The sequence below is a fragment of the Protopterus annectens genome, chromosome 17.part0 (assembly GCF_019279795.1).
Source record: "Protopterus annectens isolate FY-2018-M chromosome 17.part0, PAN1.0, whole genome shotgun sequence".
NCBI classification, from domain to species: Eukaryota; Metazoa; Chordata; order Ceratodontiformes; family Protopteridae; genus Protopterus; species Protopterus annectens.
The window spans coordinates 808631441-808654423 of record NC_056751.1 but is presented as its reverse complement, the minus strand read 5'-3'; positions in this window follow the sequence as shown (position 1 = coordinate 808654423).

Sequence of the window (22983 nt, the reverse complement as noted above, 5' to 3'; positions counted from 1 at the left end):
CAAACCAAACAGAGCACCCAGATAGCCGTTTTTACCAAAATCCACTCAGTTTATTGCACAAAGTTCACAAAGTTTTTATACAGATGATTTTTGAGAAAGTTAAAAGTCAAATACGTGTGTATGTACTTAGGCTAGATCGTATTGTCCATTTAATTTATTAATTTATTGATTAATATAATTGCATAATGAGTAGGGATATATAATAGGTTCTGTGTTTGTGGCAGTTTATCTGATGAAGTCTGTGACAATAGTGATGAAAACATACTGGTGTATGTCACTGTTGATGTTTTGGGGATTATTGTTGGTTTTGTGAACTTCAGGCAATAAACTGAGTGGATTTTGATGGAAACGGCTATCCTAGAAGGAAGAGACTAAAAACAAGTAATGCAATTAAGTTATCCAAAAAGAGTAGAACGCTAATGCAGGATAGAGAAAAAGTGTGGAAAGAATGGCAGAAATATAAAACACCACAATATGTTATAGACTTAAGAATTCTTTCTAACCATACTAAAAGCAAGTAAATGAAGACAAAAAAACTAACAATTTTCAGAATGATAGTAAACACAGCATTAAAAAAATTATGGTCAGCCATTAAATCTATCTTATATTCTAGCCAAAAATTGAACCATTATCCCTCTCCCAATAACTTGCCACTCAAAACTACAATAGAATTCAACTCATTTCATAAATAGTATAGTGTCTCTAACCAAGGATTCCCCAACATTCAGTCTCAAACTGTCCAACAGCCACATATCACCACATCCATTTTTACCTTCAAACCTGTGTCCACATCCTATATAAAACTGCTCTTAAACAAACTATCCTCTACTTCAGCTGATTACCTTCCAAGCAAGTGCCTTAAAATAATAGGTGATAGCATTACCTATCCTGTTTCAGTCCTTATAAATAGGTTATTCTAGGTATCCTATGTTTACTCTCTCTGAAAAAAACACACATTATCCCTTTACACAAAGGACACAATTCAACAGACATTACTAGCTTTAGACCTATAGCAATCTTATCCCCCTCTCCAATATGCTAGAAAAATGTATTCAAAAGCAACTGCTAAACTGTCTTCTGCAGGAGGGAATCCCACATAAAACATGGGTTCCATCCCTCCCATAGTGCTAAGACTGCACTTCTAACCTTTATAGATATTGTTGAAAAGCTAAAGATAATGGCAGATTAGTTTCCTCCTTGGTTCTTGACTTGTCTAAAGCATTCAACACAGTTTGTCACAGCAAACATTTACTTCAAATGTCCTCACAAGGTCTATCTCAGCCCACCCTTCTATGGTTTAAAAGCTACCTATTCAACAGCTGTAGGTCAGTAAAATGGCACACCGCCGTCTATTTCTATACTTGTCTAAAGCCTCTGATTCAGGTTGTCACAGCAAACTTCTACTTTAAATGTCCTCACTAGGTCTGCCTCAGCCTACCCTTCTATGATTCAAAAGTGACCTGCCCAATAGGCATCAGTCAGTAAAATGACACCAGTGTACCACAAAGCTCTATCCTTAGTCCCTTTCTTTTTAACATTCTCACCAGCACCCTCCACACATCCATAAAACAGGCCTTCCTAATACAATATGCAGATGACTCCACACTCATATGCACCTGACAACCTGGCGTATCTCCAAAAAATTACCCAGGAAGCTTTAACAGCCACTGAAACATGGCTTTGTAACTCATAGGCTTGACCCCCCCCCCAAAAAAAATATTTATTTTTACCCCAAATTGCTCTCTCATGAAAAAGCACAGTTTAAAATGTTTTATAATAATAATAGTAATAATAATAATATAACCGTTAAGGTCACTTGTCATAGCAAATTATTAGGGATGACAGTGGATGATAATCTTAAAATTGATCTGCACATACAAAATTGCATAAAAACACTCACCAAAAATTAGGGATGCTTTACAGAGCTAAAAACTCTCACCAAAGTAATGAAAATTGCACTTGCCACTACTTACCTTCTCCTCTCACTGCTTTATGGCACTTCCATCCATACTAACCTCCAGGCATCACAAAAATCAGAAGTTGAACAATGCTACAATAATGTGGCTAAATCTGCAGCAAATAGAACTACCATATCAACTAACATATACACAGCTTCTTAACACCCATAAAATTATCCAGCATCCAGTTGCTTGTCCATCAGTAGTCAAGATGGATTAAGTAGGTAAGTAGGTGTCGATGCTAAAGTTTGGATGTAGATTACAGTTGCAGGTTTGAATCTCATGTTCTCCAATCTGTGTTCAACTATGTTCAAAAATGTAAAGACCTGTGTCTAACCTTGAAAAGGAGGTATGGTGATTATCTAATGTTCAGAATTAAATTTTGGGTGGATTTGGCAATAATGGTTAAGGTCTTCACCTCACAGATACAAAGTACAGGGTTTGATTTCTTACCTCAGGTTATTGGCTAGCCTAAAAACGGCCCTTTAGGGCAGTTAGCCTAGTATTCACCTATGAACCTATATACTAGATTCCACTGTACACAGCTGTGGTCCCAATCATTCATTATGATCCAATAACAAAAAAAAAAAAAAAACCTCCCCCCTCTCTCTCTCTCTTTCCACAAACCCATCAAATCTGCTGGGCATTGTCTGTACTCATACCATGTCTCTAAGACCTGGAACACCTTACTTGTATCCATCATGTCAGTACCCTCCCACCAGTCCTTTAAAACCATTCTGAAAGACTTCCTAGCCAAAATCTGCCTCTGTTCTTGATCAACCCCATGATAAACAATGTCCCTAAATATGAACAAGTATCTATTCATATATTACACCTCTTTACACTCCCTTCTTCACTCACTTCCTTACTCAATCAGTTTCTGTCCTGATTCTCCAAATATGCCATAACCTGTATTTTTTTTGTCACTTCATATTGCAATTCCTATTTGTAGTATACTAACTTACCTTTAATTTCTCTATAAACTGACTAAAGTTTCTGTAAATATTAAATCATTGTCGTATAATTTGTATCTACTCTCAACCAATGTTTTCATATTATGTCTAATATGGTATAACTGCAGATGTTTTGTACTGTTTTTAAAGACTGTACAGTTATTGTTCTTAAAATGTTTTTGTAATACTTTAAACCTTTTTTCCCAGGCCTCAACTGAAAATAGGCACCTACCCAGTCGGACTTTCCTGGTAATCAAATGTTAATGAGTGAATGAATCAATAAATAAGTAAATGCTCACTGGTCTAGTTTTCAGTCAAATTGGATCATATTACCATGCTGATGCACAGTTACCATGGCATAGACTGCTAAACTCTAACCTACAATAATTACACTTTTATTAATACTGCTTCTGAAATTTATAGTGCTTTAGTTTGTATACAGTAAACGAACTGTGGGGGTAACCTTTTGTGTGTCCCAGCTTAAGCTTTTGCTGACCTCCTCAACTCTGCCTCTTCTGCACTGGTCATTTTTCTGTGTACTTATTGTGCTGCATGATATTGTGCAAAATCAAAACAAAAGAGCTGAGGTGTAGTTTTTTCACTAGATTTAAGGCTGACAGTTGTCAAGTAGTAATTTGTTATTCCTTATTCATGTCTGCGCCACAGGAAATCAACAGAATATGGAAAAAGTACTTCCAGCAGTTTTGGAATGAAGAAAACCACACAAAGGCTGCACTGCTAGATTCACAACCTACAACAAAAGAAGAAGAGCCCACCCGAGAAAAAAGTAAGAACAACACTAAAAAAAAAAAACAAAGTCAAACAAAGCAGCTAGGTCAGGTGAGGTCACGGCAGATATGACCAAAATGCTGCGTGAATTAGAGAAATGGCTCCTGAGGTTGCTCATAGCAATATGGAGAGGAAAAGCATATCCCAGAAGACTGGATAATAAGCATTTTAATGCCAGTGTACAAGAATAAAGGGGACATTCACAACTGTGGGCAGTACAGAGGTACTGAACTTCTGTCAAATTGCATGAAATTTATGGGGAGGGTGAGTGATAAATTAATATGCAGAGAAGCAGAGAGTAAGATGGGAGTTGAGCAGTCTGAACACAGATTAGGATGCTACACAAGCAAATTGATATTTTGCAGTGAGACAGATAGCTGAGAAGAAGCTAGAGATGAGGAAATAGTGACAACTGGGCATTCTTAGACTTAGAGAAAGCATGAGACCAGGGTCCTGAGAAAGCTGATATGAGCAGTCCTGTGATAGTTCAAAGTCCCAGAAACACTGGAAGAATTAGTGCAGGCTATGTATGAGGATCCAATGGCACAAATAGGACAGTGCTCAGTTTCACAGAGGGTTTTGCCAGTAGGAGTAGGGTGCATCAGGGATCAGCTCTGAGCCCACTGCTGTTCATACTTTGATGGACTACATTAGCACACAGGTTGGAGGGGCATAGTTACAGGCCATTGATGCATTGGTGGATGAGTGGCTTTAGGTCAAATATTTAATGTTGTGGTTGCTCTCAATGCAATCTGATGTACTGTGTACACTGTGGTGCACTCTTTAGGATTTTCCCCCTTTTCTCCATTGTGAATGACAGTGACATTGGTATATATAATTTAGGGGGTAAGGAGGGTGGACATCCTCACATAGAGGAATCGGAGGCTTGTCCTTTTGCAAAAAAAGATGTGTGTAGACAACATTGCTTTACAAGCAGACTCTGAACAATAACTTCAGTAAATGTTAGTGGAATGGAATGCAAAACTGAAGGCGCACGGGATGAAATTGAATACAAACAAAGGCAGTTGCCTTGGCAGCAAATGGAAAAAATCAGAAGAAGCTGAAAACTAGGATACAAGGGGAAAATGGTGAACAGGTTAACAACTTCAAGTATCTGGGAGGGATCCATACCTCTCACCTTTTACCTCGACAGTTACAGACAAAGCAAAAATAATTAGGGAAAAGACCTCATATTAGTGATACTTTTTAAATGCTGGTCTTGTTAACTTACAACTTCCCAAAATACTTTATAATTTTAAGAGGGGTACAGCAAAAGTTTACAGAAGAATTGGGGACATCCCTGCATAATTTTGATGCTTTGGAAGGGTGGTTGAGAAGAAGAGAAGCCTGAATGAAGAGGTCAAATCTGGAATCAGAGGGGCTGCAACCAACTGATACAGTGTGTCAGGGGGTAGTGCATGACAGAGGAATGCCAAAGAAGATGAAAAGTAAGGCACACCAAACAGTACTATGACCAGTACTTCTTTATGCTGCTGAAACCTGGGTAGGGAAAGTAGTAGAGCACTTGAGAAAGCTAGAAGTGATGCCTGTGACAGATGGTAGGATGTATACTCTGAGACAAATGAAGAAATGATTTCATCAGAACAGAAGCCAAAGTAGCTCTAGTTGCAGTTAAGGTCAAACAGAACAGATTGCTTGATTTGAGCACATGTACAGAAAAGCAGAATATGATTTAGTGAAGACGATATGGGAGAGACAGGAAAAAGGTAAGGAAAAATGAAAATATCCATTAAAGATTAAATGGATTGCATGAGAGAAGGCCTGCAAAAGTCAGAGGTGGCGGCAGTTGAATTGACACTCTGACCCCATGTAGAAAATGAGAAAATTGAGATTGGCAATGATGATGATGACGACTCATGTCTGTTTCACTGCTGAGCTACCTTGGTGGTCTCAGTACTGCACACATGCAGACTAATTGACACCCCCATTTCCTATCCACCTGTCCCTCCATATGTTCATAATATAGTAATCCCTTTCACAAATACTTCAATGAACACCCTCGTTTTAAGGATGTCATCACATTGACAAGCTTCTACTTAAATCTACTTAACATGCTAACTACCTGCAAGTCGAGGGAGACAGAGAGACTTCACACCTGTAACACTGACCTAAACCATACTACATATACCAGTTCAAGTACCTTACGAAAATTACAACTTCACCCAAATTCAGATTTTTACATAACTAGTCTTAAAATCATTCAGTCTTTAACAATACCACTTAATTCACTAAAGACATCACAAATTATGGGCAGCTTCAACTGACAGCAGCTACTGCAGCTCAATACAATATACCAACCTCCAATACGCAATTATTTACATCTGTTTACTAAAATCCTCATACCACAGGACTGTTGCTCTTTTCCTACTTAACTTTTACTATGCCTAAACACAATTAATTATTCCACAAATCCCCCACATAGTACCAACCACCAACTGATATTTTTCTATCTTACTCAGTTAAGTCCACTCACTTCATGATTGTTACACTCATCCCCCCAGCGTTTTTTTTCCCAGCATCTTTATTAAATTTCCACGTATAGCAAAGGCAATCTTACATTTATATAAATGAAAAACATACAAAATTATATCACTTTAGTTACAAACAGTTTACATCACAGACACCATTGAAACAACTGTAGTTGTAAACATTATAAATTACTTATAAACCTTCCAGTCATTGTCAGTTAAATTATATAGCTCATTCAAATGCTGCCTCTTAAACCTCATTCCTGCTCTGCATATACTGTTCCCACAATTCCCATTTTTTCTGTGTAGTTTGCTCTTTCCCTTTTCTAAAGATCCCAATTCCAGTTGTTTTATCTCTATTACTATATTTACTACTAGTAATGTTGGTCTAGAATTTGATTTCCATTTTCTAGTAATTGATTTTTTGGCAGCCACCATAATTAAACTCAGCAAGCCTTTACTATGGGCAATTCCAATTCTATAGCATAACTCAAAAAGATCATCTCCCCAGTCAGTCCAATCTGCTCACCCAGCATCTCGGACAGCGTGGTCCACAGAGAATCCCAAAAGTCTGCCAGCTCATCACACCTGCAAAAAAATATGTTCCTAGCTACTTCTTTCTTGCCTGCCATACCTCCAACATTTGCTGTCTACCTTCTACTTGGGTATAAAAATACCTATGTAAACATTTCCAAGCAAAGATCCTAAATCTTCTAGATTTTGTTGCATATTTGGGAGATATACATATATCCACCCATTGTCTCTTTGTGAATTGCTTATCCAGTCTCTCTTCCCAATCCTTTCTAAGCTCCTCTGGTTGAGTCTTATAATTATCATGCAGTATTTTATATGCTTTGCTAATTATTCCTTTTTTAATTGCTGCTTCTGTTCTAGATTCTATTAAAAACTCTGCCAGTGCTGGTCTTTCATTTAGGAGCCCCTATTTCTTTCTCATTGCCTGTACTCTGATATCAATCCTTGATAGGGAAGGCATTCTCTAACCTGCAGTTCAAATACATTTTTGGCCTCTTCCCATTCTATTACCTTTCCCTTTCTAGTTATTTCCTCCCAATACCTTGGTTCCTTTGCCAGTTTTCTTTAATAAATTCCAGCCCCTCTTGCTTATTATCTGTATCCCTGACCACAGTCAGCCCTATTGGCAAAATCTCTTTTCTCCATTCTTGTGCTGGTTTTGTTCTTAGAATACTTCCTGCTATTTTATGAATATAATACTCTGTATGATTTTGGTTGTTCTCCTTAAGAGTCTGCATCCAAAATCCCAATCTCTCGCTATTTTTTGAGCTTCCTCCCTGCGTCAGCATCATCCCTTTCCACTTTGAATTATAGTTTTCTGCCTGTGCTTTGTAGAAGAGCCTTAACTGTCTTGCTGTAAAATACCCCCTCAAATTAGGTAATCCTAGTCCACCTTGTTCTATTGGTAGAATCAGTTTATCCCACTTGACCCTTGCTGTCTTCCCTTCCCAGATAAAATCCTTCAACTCTTTTTTAATTGCTATCCACAACTTCTCCGGTTGATAAAAGTACGCCTGACCTGTCTATAAGACTAAAGGGACTAAATACATTTTAATGGCTTGCATTTTAGTATCCATATCCATATAACAAAACTTCCAGTTTCTCAATTTTTGTATTATCCTCTGTTTAGTCTCTTCCCACATATCCTTAGCTACCACCGCAGATTCATTTTTAATCCATATTCCTAAATACTTCATTTTATTATGTCCCCATAAATATGGATATTGTTGGCTTGTAGTTATCAGGCTGAAGATGGTAATTCATTACTGAAACTAAGCAGAAATTTCTTAAGATTCCAAAACCAGGATAAGTTATTTCTTACACTTATTTCATTGAATTGCACTTCTGTAACGCTTACAATTGTGCTATACGGTTAATCTACTATATTTTGCACTGTTATAAAGATATTTTTACAGTTTCACTGCATTTATGTACTGTTTCATACTGTTTTAACTGTATTTTTCATTGCTAGATATTGTTTCATTACTCTAATTGCATGTTTACTGAATTACTTAACTGTAAACTGCTTTTTCATACTGAGAGTTGTATTTTCTGTTTGTGAGTGCTCTATCCGTGCTTTTCTGTGCATTTTTGATTTTTTGAGGTTTCTGTGTTCTAGTCTAGTCTGTTTGCAGTTAAAAGCATTCTCTAGAGTCTGCTTGCTCCTTGATCTGTTTAAAACTTTTATTTAGTGGCTACAGCTAGTAGCTATAAATAGTTTCCAACCCCCCTATTGTTGTGGTGTTCTTATACTTGGTGGCTTTGCAGTTGCCCGCCCATACTGTATATTTGATCTGTGACACTCCTCCCAGTCTAGTGTCATTAGTTCATTCAGTCTAATAGAGAACATTTGTGCCACTCAGATCCTTAACCTTGAATTAACTTCTGTTCCAGCTTTCTCCATTTCCACTTCACTGAAAAAAAATTCTAAGCTTGTTTCCCCCCTTTCCTGTAACAAGTCTAGTCCAGATAGAGATTTGCTGTATCCAGGACTGTTTGAAAGCTCCTGAGCCCCCCCCCCCCGCTTAACAAGGGTTAAACTATTCCTGGCGCCGTAAAGTCTGTTCTTCAAATTTTCCCTTGCAACTAACCAGTTTTTAGTTTTAGCACTCAAATCTGTTTCTTTGAGCTCAGCACTTGTTCAGAACTCAATGTAAGCACTAAATAAGCTACAAATTAACACTCAACTTTCCTCACTTGTCGATAGGAAAACAGTTTTTAGTACCTATCCAGGCATGTCTAAAGGTCAGCTCCTGGTGTTTTCTCCTGTCTACCTGATGAATCTGGGCATCTTGGGGCAATGCAGCAATTGCCTCATGTACACAGACAACCCTCTCCTCCTACCACCCAACATTGCAACCTGTGAGAGATGCACTTATATAGCCAAACTGGAAGCAAAGCTCTCTTCACCAAAGACTGGACTAGACAGTCAAGAGGAGAAGGTAAACACTTGCACAACACCACACTCATCACATAGCCCCTCAAAACCTACACCACACACATAGAAGCACAAAACACACGCCTACATTCACAGAGGCTCTTAATAAAAATCTGCACAAACAATCGAGACCTCCAAAGCAGAATTTCAAGCAACCTCCACCCCCCCAACACAACCCAAATGACACATAGCCCACAAACTCAGTGTGCCACTTATATACAGCCCATAAGGCATAACATACCCAACACTCTAGTCATAGGTGACTCTATAGTCAGGCACACTGAGGTTCCACTCACCAGGCTAAACAAGGAAAAAATTACTGTCAGCTACCTGTTGGGTGCCAGGATCCACCACATAACACACACACTCAGGTCACTCCACAACAAGTACAAATATGACTCTGTCATTGTCCATGTTGGTGTGAATGACCTAGATATACCTCCCTGGACTACATGAAAAGAGACATGGAGGAGCTCTCCGATCTTGTAGCCCAGGCAGGTATGACCCTAGCCCTGAGTAGCATCCTGCCATCACCCAGAATAATACCACAGTACAAGGACAAAATTATTGACTTTAACAATTGGCTAAGCTTCTGGTGTCATTCTAAGGGAATCCAGTATCTGTCTGCCTGGGATGACATGATCAACAGACCACGATGATTTGCTAGAGATGGCCTGCACCTGTCACCCTTGGGATTCTGGATACTGGCAAAGGCTCTTGCCACCCCTATAGTGCCTTTTTTAGACAAGGTTCAAATGACAAATTCACCACCATAACAGGTACAAGCAAGCAAAATCTGAGGGTAATGCTATTCAATGCTAGAAGTCTAAACCTCAAAATGCACTCACTCGAGGCACTCCTTAAAATGGAGAACATCGACATCTGTGCAGTGACAGAGACCTGGTTCAAAGCTCCAGAGAGCACCCCTGCATTACCAGGCTATAATTCATACCACACCTTTTGGCCACCTAACCCGGACCAAAACACTAAAGGTGGAGGCGTGTCCATATTCATTAAGGATATCCACACCTCCAAGCTAGTTGCTCAGCATAATGCATCCGAGATTATCAAACTTCAACTAACTCTGGGCAAGACCGCAATCCAGATTGTAGCTTGCTACAGACCCCCCACCATGCCCCAGGATTCCCACTCCTCTTTTCTTGATACACTAGAAAATATTAGGGTACAACCCAACACCCTAATAATGGGTGATTTCAACTACCCCACTATTAACTGGGAAAACTACTCTTGTACCAACTCTTTTGCTAAATGTTTTCTGGAATTCATAAATTCCAACGCCTTGGCTCAACTTATCCACACCCCAACCAGGGGCAGCAATATCCTAGACCTGGTCATCACCATCATGGGCGACCGGTGTTCCGCACCAGAGGTCAATTCCTTGTTGCTCAGATCCGACCACAAGCTAATTACCCTAGACATCCACATTCCGCCCCCACCCCCTATTAGGGAAACAACAATAAAAAATGTCTCCAAAGACAACTTCACTCTTCTTAAGACAGAAGTGGCAAACTTCACGACACCCATGCAGATGGACAATAGAGGTATGACTGCTGAATCCTACACAAATGCACTTTATAAGCACTTACACGAGTACATGGATCATGCTATCCCTAACAGAACCAAGATGCTATCCTCAAAAAAAAAGGAAGCCAATCTGGTGGTCTTCTTCCATAAACAAACTCTACAACAGAAGAAAGAAACTGTTGCAAAAAAGAGTAAAATCCCATGATTGGAGGAACTCCCTGGTCAGCCTCAGTAAAAAGCTGAGATCCCTTATAAAATCCTCCAAAGCTAGTTATGAAAACAAAATTTCCACTGATTCTAAACACAACCACAAAGCATTCTATAGCTATGTCAAGAATCTCAATGGCAACACTCAGATCTGCTCTGAGTTACAGCACAATGGCACTAAATATACAGAACCAACTGATAATGCCAACATCCTGGCAGATAGGTTCAGTGCTAACTTTACCCCCCTCTCACCCCCTAAAGGGCTCATCTCTATACCATTAGAATGCAAAGTTCCTGTAATCACGGCTGCACAGGTAAAAACCTCACTCTCCAAAGCCAAGAACACAGCATCCATGGGACCTGACAACATCCCAAGCTGCCTTCTACATGAGCTACAGAATGAACTGGCACCCCACCTAAGTATCATGTTCAGTCATGGCCTCACCTTAGGCTTTGTGCCCATTGAATGGCACACCGCGACGGTTATCCCACTCCACAAAGGGGGAGCCATGACAGACCCCAGAGACTACCACCCCATTAGCCTGACGAGGCTGGTCTGCAAGGCCATGGAACGTATCATCGTGAAACTCATAAACAAAGACATTGGAGATCTCCATACTCTGGACCCCACACAGTTCAGGTTTGTAAAAGGCAGATCATGTCTCCTAAACCTGATAGACTTCTTTGAAGCAGTCACCAAAGCCATAGATGAGGGTATGGTGGTTCACACAGCCTATCTAGATCTCGCCAAGGCGTTCAACACCACCCCCCACTCTGGAATTATGGATAAACTCACTAAACTAGGTATAAATCCCTACATCACAAGATGGGTTGCCAACTGGCTTACTAACAGAACCCACACTGTGAAAGTAGCAGACTCCAAATCAGACTTCAGACCAGTGACAAGTGGAGCACCACAGGGTTCAGTCCTGGGTCCTCTCCTGTTTGGTATCTACTTCTCTGAAGTACAGGCTAACACAGAAGGTCTTTGGCTAACTAAGTTCGCAGATGACTGTAAACTAGGAGCCATAATCAAAACTCCTAATGATGTGGACATCCTGCAAAAGGGCCTCACTGCGACAGATGCCTTCTGTCAAAGCCATGGCCTCAAGCTCAATGCCAAAAAGTGCATTGTCATCCCCTTTGGTAAAAACTCTGTACCTATGAACTACCACATAGGTGGTAGTCTACTTAACACTGAAAGAGTGATGAGACCTTGGGACACAGGCGGACAGTAGTCTCTTCTTTGATAATCACATCGCCACAGTGGTCAGGAAATCCTTCTACGTGGCACACCTCATCACAAAAGGTTTCTCATCCAGAAAAAAAGATGTCATTGTTCCCCTCTACTCATCACTCATTAGACCCATTATAGAGTACAATGCCCCCTTTGGTATGTACCTCACAAGACATCTACAACAACTGGAACAGCTGCAGAAATACCTCACAAAGAGGATTACTGGCCTCAAACATATGCCCTATGCAGACCGTCCCAAAAAACTCCAGCTTTACTCAGTCACATATCGCCTACTCAGAGGCGATCTCTGCCTAACATACAAAGCTATGTCAAACCCAGAACTGTTGGACATGCTCCACTTAAAGAAATCCCAATCCCTCCGAGCTACACGCTCTAGGGACCTAAACCTTGTCACCACAATAAACAGAACATGCTGCAGGGATAGATTCCTGTCCCAGAGACTTCCCATACTCTGGAACAGATTATGTATCTATGTCAAACAGAGCTCCTCATTAGCATTCTTCAAGAAAAATCTTGATGACTGGATGGGAGATAAGAAATTCACCCTGGGGATCACGTCTGTGGCTCTGCTCGACAGGGGCACAGGAAAATAATTTTCTTGGGTGGCAAAAGCCAGGGTACCTTTTTGGCTAGGCTTATATAGGCCCTAGGGCCAATAGCCTAGTACCTACCTATGAACCTATGGACCAATTTGTGTGTGGGTACATAATTTACTGCTACTGCCTTTCTTTTAGCTTCATTAATTTTGTATCCTGAGAAGATTTGAAACTGCCTTAAAATGTTCCACAATGCTGTAATGTCTCTTTCTGGTTTTGTCATGTATAAAATAATATCTGCAAACAGAGCCAGCTTTTCCTTACTACCATACCAGTTATATCCTTGAATTTCTGAGTCCCTTATTTTCTTTGCCAGTGGTTCTGAATATAATACAAACAACAAAGGGGAAAAAGGACAACCCTACCTGGTTCCTCTATTCAAGCAGAAGTTATTGAAGAGGACCCTCCCACTTTAATTCGCACCTCCGATCCCTCATATATTCTTCTATTCAGTCTTATAATTGTATCAGGGAAAGCAAATACTTCCATTGCCCTGCTCATGAAGTCACAGTCTACTCTGTCAAATGCTTTCTCTGCATCAAGACCCACCAATAAAAGTGATACTTTCTTACGTTCTGCTTTTCTCTGGATCATCAGTGTTCTGTTAATATTGTCATGTTTGCTTCCTCTCCACAAAACCACACTGATCTATATCTATCAATTTTGGTATCACTTTTGCCATTCTTTTAGCAATTGTAGACATAAACACTTTCTAATCATGGTTTAGTATCGAAATGGGCCTGTATGAAGCTGGATCCAATGGATCTTTATCCTCTTTAGGTATTACCATTACCACCACCTTCTTCTAGAATGCTGGAACTTCTCCTCCTCTAAAAATACTGTTCAACAAAACCTTCCAGATCTTTATCAGTTTTTCCCTCTTAACTTCCAAACTTCCACAGGAATACCATCTGTTCCTGGAGAATTTCCTGTAGATTGGTTATACACAGCCATTTTTATCTCATCTCTTCCTATCCTGTTAGTAATTGAGCCTCATCTACCTCTAACTTTGGCATATTTAATTCTTCCATAATCATTTCCATTTGTACCTTTTCTTGATTTCCATATTTCTCCGCTTTATACAATTTTTCATAAAATTTCCAAAATATTTCTAATACTTCTACAGGGTCTCTTGTTATCTTCCTTGTTATAGGCTCCATAAGCTTGGTGACTGCCCTTTCCACTTTTTGTTGTCTGAGCTGTTGTGCTAAAGGTTATTATGCTCTAGAATTATTATCAAAAAACAGTTGCTTAACAGCACTCTTTCTAAACTCATGAATATTATCGAGGTAATCCCTAATTTTCTGTTTAGCATTCTGCAGTTGCTCCTTTACTTGTTCTCAGAGATTCCCCTATTTTGCAATACTTTCACATTTGTCAATCCCTCTAAATAATTCTTGTTATCGTTTAGCCATATCTCCCTTTCTTTTATTTCCAACCTAGTTTTAAGCTCCACTTTAATTTTATCCCACTCCTTAGCTATGTTTTCAGAAGACAAATCTGTCTTCTCTAGTAGCTCCTGAATTAATTCCACAACCCATTCCTTAAAAGTCCTGTTTTTTCAACAGGTAGGTGGGAAAGCACCAGTGTCTCATTTTCATTTCATTACCTTGCATTTTTATTTTAGTTATTATTGGTGCATGATCTGAAATAGTTATTGGGTGCGTTTCAAGACCTTCAATTAAGTGCACATGTTCCTGTGAGATATAAAATCTATCTAGCCTAGCCCAGTTTTTGTATCTTGGTGAGTAATATGTAAATTCACTCCGAACTCCTAGTACTGAATTCACATCTTCCATGCCAAACATTTTCATAAATTTCTTCAAACATCTACTCTCCCTTGTTATATTATCCTTTCTAGATCCCCCCAGACATATCTTCACTGTTACAAACCAAATTCAGTCTCCACCTATAAGTAATATTCATTGCTGAAAGCTAATTATTTCTCCCAGAGTTTTCTTAAGCTCCATTATAGCAGTTTTAAGGGGGATGTAAATGAATGCCAGCGTAATCCTCCTCCCTAGCCAGTATCCCCTTAGTACTATGTATCTTCCATTATTATCTTTTTTTCCCTCTTCTATCACTATTGGAGCTCCTCCTGGAATTAAAATAAGTACTCCTCTTTTCCTTTGCCCCGAATATTCCGCTGAATGACCATCCTGAAAACCTTTCTTTACCAAATTCACATGTTCAATTCTTTCTAGGTGTATCTCCTGTAGCATAGCTATTTGCCCTCAACATTCTCAGTATAGTTCACTACTCTATCTTTTTTTTTTCAATAATATTTCTTTATTGTTTTCCTTTTCATATCATTTTCCAAGAGTATATACAGGTGATAAAGCAACAATGTACATAAAACATATTTACACTGTTTACATGAATGCTTTCATAGTTTAATAGTATGAAAAGAAAAAGGATTGTTTTCTCCAGGGTTAATTCCAACAAAATAGTTTACTACTATGCAAGTATAATATTGAAAATTTGTTCCCAGCGTTTAAGGATATTAGCATTTATCTTTTGATTGTTTATTATGTATTTATGGGCTAAAATATGTTTTATCGTCAATATTCTAAAGTTCTTCCATGAGATTTTGGATGAGGTCATCCAGTTGGTAGCTATGTACAGCTTCATCAATAGGAAAATATTAATGAGGATGACTGTTTGATTTTTAGATAAATAATTTGGAAGGATGTGTAATATCGTAAATTCCCAGGTGAGCGTTGAAGATTGATAGCCCATTTTTTGCAGTTGTACTTTCAGGGAGTTCCATAGTTTGTATACAAATTTACAACTCCAGAACATATGTAAAAGGTCAGCAGTTTCATCTTTACAATGTGGGCAGGTTGGGGAGTTTCTAGGGTTAAATTTATGCAAGCTAAGGCGGGTGTAATAAGCATTGTTATATATCATGAGCTGGGTAAATGGAAAGCTTGTTCATTTGAAGGGATATGGATTTTACTGTTAAATTAATTGCTTGTGTTAATTTGTGGTTCTCCACACTTGGTATTTTTTCTTTCCAATAGTTAGAAATGAGTATGCATTCTTGAAATTTCAGGTCTTTCAACAGCTTGTAAGAGCATGTTATACATTTGTTACTTTGTAGAAGGGTTTTCCATAGTAATTCACATTTCAATAAATCATCTTTATTAAAGTTTAGATCTTGAATGTAGCTTAAACATAATTCTTTAATCTGTCTTAGAATCACTAAGTATGATTTAGGAAGGCCCAATTGTCTTTTTATTTCGTGAAAAGTGCAGTTTAAATATGGGTATAGTTCTTGTAGTGTTATATTGATTATAAGTGGGAATTTTCTTAAGTCTAGCATCTGATTATTAATTTTCAAGTTAGGGTTTTTGTGTATAGGTTGTAGAATCATCATAGGTTGAAGGAGATTTACTGACTTAAAAAGCTTTTGTGTTAGTGTTACGGAATTTTTAAGGGGTTCCATTAAATTATGTTTTTGATATTATTATTGTTTAAGAAAGGTAATGATTTGGGGTTTATATTTAGGCTTTCAGTATGTTTAAAACATAGTCCCACCCAATGTGGGGACCAAGTGTTTCCTAATGTATTGAAGTTTGCAATTCTTAAGATTCTATTGGCGTTTATGATTAAGTAGTAATTTTCAAAGTTTGATAAGTCTAATCCTCCTTTATTTCTTGTGGTCATCAATTTAACATATGAGATTCTACTTTTTTTTGGTTCCCATATGAATTTAGCTGATTCATTGTAGATTTGCTTGAAGAATTTCTTGGGTATTGATATTAGGGTAGATCTAAAAATATATAATAATCTGGGCAGGATATTCATTTTAATAACCGAGACTTTAGCTAGTGGTGGTAATTTCAGGTTCTTCCATCTCTTTAGATCTAGCATAATGTGATCCCATTTTTGTTTGATATTATTTAAATAAAAGTTTCTGTTGTCTGTAGAGAATGTAATACCTAAATATTTAATCCTTTCTTCAGTTTTTATTTGTCCTATCAATGGTAAAAGTGAGAAGGGTTTCAGGGTTTTTAAAGGGAAGATGCTGGTTTTCTTAAGGTTTATTTTATAGTTTGATATTAGTGTGAAGTCTTCAATAGCCGATAGTATTTTCTTGGTGTCTGTGGTTGGTGTTGAAGAGTATATGTTGAGATCATCAGCAAAAGCTGTTAGGAAAATTTTTGTGTTGTATATTATTGGGGCATTATGGTATATATTTTGTTTGTTGTTTAAAAATAGGGGTTCTAGATATAGATTAAACAATAGGGGGGATAAAGGGCATCCTTGACGAGTGCCATTTCTGATTTGAATTCTATTAGACCATATTTTATTAATATGTAGTGTTGTATAAGGGTTGTTATATAGTGTTTGCAGGATTTGAATAAATTTTTGGGGTATGTTAAAGTAGGGTAAAATTTGGAATAGAAATTTTATGTTCACCCTATCAAAGGCCTTGTGGGCATCTATAATGAGTGCATATAAATTTAGGTTATATTAATTAGCATATGAAATTAACGTGTGTAGAGTTAGTGTATTGTCGCTGGCTTGCCTGGATGTTAAAAAAACAGCTTGTTCATTAGAAATAATTATGTTCATTATTTTTTTCAGTCTATTAGCCAGAATAGATGTTAGGATTTTAGTATCAATATTGAGTAATGATATGGGTCTGTAGCTATCCGGGTTTTGAGGATCTGCCTTTTCTTTAAGAATGAAAATCGTTTTGGAAGCATTAAAGTGTATATCATTAATTTTATTATTTATTATATAGTTTAATATGTGAGATAGAATTTGGGCCGTGATATTATAGAATGTTTTATAAAACTCTGCTGTGAGGCCATCTGGGCTGAGAGATTTGTGTGGTTTTAATTTTTTGATTGTTGATACTATTTCCTCAATGGTTATTGGTTCTATTAATTCTTTTTGTAACTTCTCATTAATTTTCGGGAAGTTAAGTTTTTGTAGAAAGTCTCTGCTATTTTCATTTATGAGTAGGAAGTCTTGGTCTCCATAGATTTGAGAGTACATAACTTCAAAAATGTTAATATCACCAGTTTTTGTAAAATTCTTATTCTCATATGTTATTTCAGAAATTTGGGAGGATGATTTAGATTGGTTAATGATCCTTGCTAGTGTTCGTGACGGCGTTTGTACCTGGTTAGCATAGTTCGCAAGTTTTCTAGTTTCATGAAATGATAGGTTATTATTGTAAATCATAAAAAGGTCTTTCTGAGCTTTCAATAATTCTGTTTCAGTTTGCATATTGTAGTCTTTCATTAACTCCTGTTCCAATGTGTTAATTTTAGCCTCTAGTTGTTGTTCCTCTTTGAGTTGAATTATTTTATAATAAGAAGCTTTTTGAAGAAAAATACCTCTTATCTGAGCTTTTGTTGTTGCCCATTCAATATCAGGGGGGTGTTGTTTTTTGGATAAATTGACTAGGGATGTTTTAAGAATATCCTGTATTTCCTGGATTATTTCCTTTTTTTTAAAAGATTGGGGTTTAGGGACCAGTTGTATCCTCGGTTTAGTGTGTTATTTTTGGTGGTCTTGGTGATGTTTAAGGTAATTTTAGAGTGGTCAGACAAGTACCGTGTATGTATGGATACTGTGGGGTCTAGTTTGATTAGTGTTTCTGAAATTAGGAAAAAGTCAATCCTCGACCACATTTTATGGCAGACTAAAAAGTAAAGTTATTTGAGGTATTTGGGGCATCCCCATATTTGAAGGGATCGTATAGGTTAAAGTCATATTTAAGTTTGCTTAATGCTAAAACTGCTTGTTTGTTGCATGATCCATTTGGACTTGATTTATCCTGTTTTGGGTTCTGATATGAGTCCCAATCTCCTCCTATGATCAAGTAATGATTGTTGTATTGATTTAAGATGGGATATAGTAAAGCGAAGAAGGAGTGTTGGTTATTACAGGGTGCATAGATGTTTAAAAGTAGAATAGGTTTATCAAAATCGGGAGATGAAAGGATTACATAACACCATCTTCCATCATTATCTGATTTGGTTACTAAAATTTTGTCTTGGTATTGATTCTTAATGATTATAGCTACTCCTGCACTATTGGTTTTGCCTTCAGAGCTATTATATCCCTTATCCATTTTTTCCTTTTTATTTCTGACCATTGCTCAATAGTTAAATGTGTTTCTTGAATTAGTATGAAGTTTGCCTTAGCTTGCAAGACAAGGTGAAGAAACAGTTTTCTTTTTTTCATGTTCTGAAGCCCTTTGATGTTCCATGAGTCCAAATCCCACATTTATAGTACTTTTACTTTGTGTGAGTAAACTTTAGCTTTAAATAGATGTATTGGATTGTGTTTATTTCTTAACAAAAATATGTTATGAAAGCATTCTTTTATTCCCGTCCCCTCCCTGTGTCTATTCACTAATCTCCTGGACCAGGAATTTAACAGGGCCTGGCAAGTTTAAATTTTTGTATTTTTTTTGTATTATTAGTATAGAAATATCCTGTGTGTTAGTATTTAAAGTGTAACAAAATCTTAATGACCCTGTAAAACCTAAAACTATTTGCACAAAGCCTATCCCACTCATTCCCTAACAAACACTGCTTAATAACCCAAAACTCTTCTTATGAGGTTTAATATGACATGCTCAAGTTTGAAAAACCCATTTCTAATCAGACTTGAACTAAACTAATAGTAGGGAATCTCAATTTAAGAAATCTATCATTAACCGTATTTAAATGTTTATCAACTGTAGCTTGTTGACTCAAGCTTATTTTATTAACCATACTCAAAAAGCATACTAATTCCCCGTCTATTCTTAGAGTGTGAATGATTCTTCCTCCCCTAGAAAGGGGATTCTTATCTCTGGTTGTTTTGCTTAAGGGGAATAATCAGTAATGAGGTTCAGATGGTCCAAGGTTCATTGATCTCGCCAGTTTTACTACCTATGCCCTGAATTATTTAAATTTTTAGTGGCAATGAGCTATGTAGGTCTTGACGAGACTTCTCTCTAACACACAGTCAATATTCAACAACTATTTTCATATTAATCCTTCTTAATCTGATACGTCCTGGAGAAAGCATTGTAGTTGTATATCAGTTAGAACTTACACAACTATATGATTAGAGACACCAGTAGTTTAGCAGTCATTTAAAGGTCAATTCAAGTAGGTTTATACAACAGATATTCAATAACCATGATAGACAAAAATGTAAGTCCTTCTGTAAGGTTTTACTGATCCTTTAGTGACATATTTCAGAAAGGAGGGTGTATAGGTATTAGTTCAGTCTTATTACCCAAGAAATCTTAAGATTATATGTAGGTAAATAATCAGTTTAAGATTGTAGTCTATCTACAATTATCATTCTCTATATTATTGTATCATTGTATAGGATTGGATAGAAATAGGAGGGAGTTAGGTGTCTTATTACGGTTAATGTACCATCTATTAAATACAAGAGTGAGGGGTCTTAATCCTTATTGAAGGCTATAATAGCACTACATAGATTTGTATATATGTTTCTTTATCCCCCAAGCTATACGAACTTATTCTTCATTAAATTTCAAATCCAAAATGCAATTCGATCCAAAAGAATTTAAGTGACCTGCTTCTAGATACAGTGAGGCATAGTAGCTTTAACTCAATAGAGTAGCTTGAGGAGTGTTTATTCAAAGCATTAATCTTTGCATATGATGCCTATTTGTAATTTTGTGCAACTAAGTTTGAATAAGTCTTCTATATGGTACCCCCTGTAGCAAGATTTAAAGCTGAAACTTTAGATGTCCTTTATACACTTTTAGTGATATCATCTTTTGCAGTATTATATTTTCATTCAGTATTAATTTATCTGGGTCACTACTTAGAAATATTGTCTGAGTAGGTAAATTAAATTCTTAACATAAAAGTGACATAATAGAGCCTCTTGCAGATTAGAGGTCTCAGCATCAGTGAGTATGCTATTGCTAGTGTCGGAGTCAACTAGTTTTTCAGTTTGAAACCAGTTTGTTCCTGTGCAGGGGCCAATACTTTCTCTAAGCTACCTCATTAAGTCTGAGCCAAAGTCCAACAAGGACACAACAATCTGCATTAAGCTTAATATGAATGATAGCAATAAATTATGTAGTATTCAGAGATGAGTATTTATACTGTAATAGCTCATCAGGACAACAATTCTATCCATAACCAGGAGAAGCTATTGAACTAATGTAATTCAAATACTGAATTTACCAAAATATGAAGCTCTAAATAAGCATTTAAAACCAGAGTAATACACATCCACGATTAAAGCAGTGCACTTGTCGACAAAAGCAGTAAATGAAAACAGAACATAATCGTAGCTGCAGGTTGGGCAAAAAATATTTTGCATGGAAAGATCTCAGAATGAGCTGGCTAAACCAATGTGCAGGAATTAAATAGAGTATGACACAGTAAAAACAAATGTATTTAATTTCAGAGTGTAAGAGAAGGTAAAATTAAATGTACTTAATTTGAAACTATGGAAGGAAATGAGAGGAAAGATTCTTGACTACAGTTGTTATAAAAGCATCAATACCCAAGAAAGTGAAGCATTCTGAAAATGATACATAAATAGTATCCTAAACAGGGCATGTAGGCTCATATGCATTGAAAACTTGAAGAATAATATTATTAATCTAAAATAAAAACAATTAAGATGCTATTATTCATATTGGCCACAATTTGTGCTGTAATGCTTTACTTGAATGGCATAGGATTGCAGTCCTGTTTCTGACTAGAAATAATGCTAGGGGGAATTCCAGATTTTCTGTATCTCTCCTTTATGTATCATAGTAGTTATAGTAAACCAATATGTTGCATAACTGTCCTCACTCATTATAGGTTATGTCAGTACAGCTGCTAGAAACATTAATGTACTTGACAGAAAAAGACCCTGAAGGCCAGCGAGTTTCCTTTGACCTACCTATGCAATGCGGCGTGTTAAGAAACAAGTGCCCTTTTTGCAGTTTGTAAGTCTCTTTGTGTTACTGTAGTGGACTTGAGTTGCAATATCTAAGCAGCCATTAATAACTGACTAAACATTAAATTACTTTTGTTTTTTTTACTTTATTTTTGATTGCAGTTTCTTTGGACTATTCTCCGAGTTTCTGGCTAGCTAAGCCGATTGCTTAGCTTCTCAAAGGGGGACTCTGGTTACAGATGGACTTCCGGAAGTGCCACCTCCTGAAAACGATCTCCACATCCGCAGAACGACTTTCGGTTCCTCCCGTGGGAAAGTAGGAGGGACGAACATGTTGTGTATATCCTGTTGAAGCTCTTGTGGCTCGCAAAGGTCACGCCACTCCAAAAGTGAGGCCGAGGGCAAGGCAAAAGCAAAACATAGCTAAAATAAGTCCTTGACTTGTGTTATAGCATGGACCCGACCTCGGAGGATCAGTGCTCGAAATCGGAGGATGTGGCTGGTTGTCAATGGTGGGAATTCTTTTAAATACAGTCATGAAGGTAGATTTTGCTTCTTTAATGTCAGCGATTGAATATTTGACTCCATCCATAGAAAATATTAGTGTATTTGGATACTTCATTTGGAATTTCAGTTTTTTTTTTATCAGAAACTTGCAATAAGGGGATAGAGCTGTATAGCTTGTCTAATTTGTAGGGGTAAGTCCTGAGCAAGTGAGATTCTGTTGTTGTTCCATACTAAAGACCCCCCATTTGTCTTTGCAGATATTAATATTTTATTGATATCTTGAAAGTTAAGGAGTTTAGATTAAACAGGTCTTGGATACTTTGATGATTGAGATTCTCTCAAGGCTCTGTGTGCCCTCTCAATTGTTATTTGGTAAGCTGTTTTTTGGTCTTTAAGAAGTGTTGTAAATATTTGGATAATAGAAGGGATCAGTTCATTGTGCTGAATGTTTTCTGGCAAGCCTCTAATGATTATGTTATTCCTTCTGGATCTTGCCTCAAGATCAATAATTTTTGCTTGCATGGTTTGTAATTCAGCTTCATGTGAGTCAGATTTTTTGGATAGACGAGCTATTTTTCCTCATTCTCTGTGATTTTAACTTCAGATTTGTCCATTCTTTCCAAGATTTGGTTGAAGGAAGTTCCAAATGAATGCAATTGAGTAGACAGCTCTTTTATTGCCTCTTGGATAGGTAGGAGGGCTGCTTTTATATCATCCATATTTGCCAGTTGATCTGCTTTACTTTTAACTCCTGATTTTGCAGTGTCTTGTTGCTTTGTTATTTTCTGCCTTTTAGAGTTGAAATATTTCTCCGG